The sequence below is a fragment of the Mus caroli genome, chromosome X, assembly GCF_900094665.2.
Source record: "Mus caroli chromosome X, CAROLI_EIJ_v1.1, whole genome shotgun sequence".
Classification (NCBI taxonomy): Eukaryota; Metazoa; Chordata; class Mammalia; order Rodentia; family Muridae; genus Mus; species Mus caroli.
In genome coordinates this window covers 116,159,175-116,161,707 of record NC_034589.1, presented here as the reverse complement: position 1 = coordinate 116,161,707, position 2,533 = coordinate 116,159,175, and the positions used below count along the sequence as shown (strand labels likewise).

Here is a 2,533-nt window from a genome sequence, read left to right as displayed (position 1 = left end):
CTTTCTTTCTTTCTTCTTTCTTTCTTTCTTTCTTTCTTTCTTTCTTTCTTTCTTTCTTTCTTTCTTTCTTTCTTTCCCTTCTTCATTCCTTCCTTCCTTCCTCCCTCCCTCCCTCCCTCCCTCCCTCTCTTTCTTTCTTTTTTTTTCATTTTAGTTTTTAGTTTCATCACTACCAAAGAATTGCTGCTACAAACCACAGCTGAGGTCAGATTCAAATCCACATTCTCCATTAATTTACCCATTTCATTGTGCTAATTAACCATATATTATCTCAAGAGATTTAATCCACTGATCAGTCAGTATAATGAATACATGCATACCAAACTCCAGAACAACACTACTTGAAAGTCCCAAAACTGACTCAGCTGTGTCTTATCTTGTATTTGAATTAAAGCTACATACCCTCTGTCCCACTGAGCTTTTTTCATTCATTCCCCCACAAATGGTTAATCCAAGATCATCAGCTATGAGGAAAAGATAGAGAGGTTGTTGCGTAACAGAGATGTTGATAGACTTTAGGGTATTTTATTCTTCTATAAACCTATATATGACCTTTCCAAATCATTGTTAGTGAATGCCTAGCACCACATAGAATATAAGAGATGTCTTGCTCTTCTGAGTGTTGCAGCTGGTGAGGGACATGGGCAGTTCTCCAACTCTCATGAACCCATTAGTGCCAGCTTGTCCACCCACAGATGGTGAGAGAAAAGGCAAGGTAAGAGGGAATCTCTCCATCTGTGCCATCAGCCAGCATAAAAGAGATAGGGCCAGCTTTCCCATGCTCATGTCCTCTGCGCCTCCTTTCCTGTAGCCACCCCATCTAGGGCCAACTCTACTATGCTGCCCAGGTGAGGTGCAGAGCCTGATCTTACTGCTACAGTGGGTGAGAAGCAGGGACAGCTCTTTTGCTTTCATGACCCTGTTAGGGCCAGCTCTCCCAACTACAGCTGGTGGTGAGGGTAAATAGATGAGTAGTCTTTTTCCCACTATACAGCAGACAAGAACCATCTCTTTCAGACACATGCCCTTTGAACCAGCTTACCTGAAACCCCCATATCCAGATCAGTTCTTCTGTGCTGCCCAGGTGAGGTACAGGGCCTGCTCTCCCAAGTGCTGCGGCAGGTGAGGAACAGCACCAGCTCTAATGCTTTCGTGAACCCAGGGAAACAATTTTTACCTGCCCCAGGTGATGAGGGGTGAGGGGGAAGAAAGGTTTCATGCCATTCCCAGTACTACATCATGAGAGATGAGAGGTAGGGCCAGCTCTCTCACACTTGTATTCTATGGGTGGGTGCTCAGCTCACCCCCAACTCCTTCAATGTGCAGCTCTACATCTTCTGAGCACTACAGCTGACTAGGAATTGGATCACCTCTCCTGATCTCATGCCTCCAGTGCCAGCTTTCCCATGATGCTAAGGTGAGGTGTGGATCAATTAAGCATAGCATTCAGACATCAACATATCCTTGGGCAGCAATGCAAACCATGGATGCCTGCTGAGTTTTGAAGGTGACAGACCCTTGAGGCTGCAGGGCCATAGATTAAGACTTGGCCCTCGTGGCAGCACATGCCAGGTCCCATATCCTAGGTGCTATCATGTTTCCAGGTTCTATCATCAGCTAATCTCATCAGGCATTTCCTCACTACTGTCTAGTCTCCAGTTCGTCCTCTCTTCATTGAATTCACATCCTATTGATTCTCTCTGTGTCATTTCTGCACCACTTACTGCTTTCTCTTAGGGTTCCCAAGGTCTCTGAGTGTCTAGTGTAATCTCAGGAGTGTTATGCCCTGATTGTACATTATAGTCCCCAAGCAGGGGTCATCTCGGTCAGTCTGTTCAACCAGGCCTGCATAGCATCAGACTCAATATCATCTCAATATAGCTCCTCCTCTGGACCTCATGGCACCAGTTCCGTGTTCATTTCTGGCTCACTCCTTACCTAGGCCACCTAAGTGGCCCCTTGCAAGGGTTTTCTGACTTGGGCTCATTCCTCTCCAGGATCCAGGTTTCCAGGCTGAGTTCTTCTTGTCTCCAGCTTACTCCCCACCTGAGAACACATCCTTGTCTGCTTGGCAGTGCACTGATGGTGGTCTCAGGCTAGCTCCCTGAGAAGCATCCTAGCACTATAATGGTTGTTGTCTCAGGCTAATGTTTTAAAGGAAATGTTAGGCTACTAATCATTTAGAAATCATTAGGTCAGAATACATACATAGACAACAGCCTCTTTCCTCTCTGCCTATTGATGGGTATGTGACACAGCAGCCATAACACCTCTAGGAACATGCAAGATGCTATTTTTACAAAATTAGGTATGGAGAACAATTTGGGGAGAAATGGTTTTGTAAGGTAAGACCATTCTTTTTTTTTTTTTTACATTTATATATATATATATATATTTTAAAATTTTATAAGGTATTTTCTTCATTTACATTTCAAATACTATCTCAGAAGTCCCCTATACCCCCCCCACATGCCTCAGTACAGGGGAACACCAGGGCCAAGGTCATTTCTTTTTAATTGTACAATCATTTTTT

General features: G+C 44.2%; 1 pseudogene; it reads right to left on the bottom strand.

Moving 5' to 3' along the window:
* Window positions 1–2,160: 2,160 nt before the first annotated feature.
* On the bottom strand, window positions 2,161–2,283 carry LOC115030204 (annotated as a pseudogene).
* Between the last annotated feature and the right edge of the window lie 250 nt (window positions 2,284–2,533).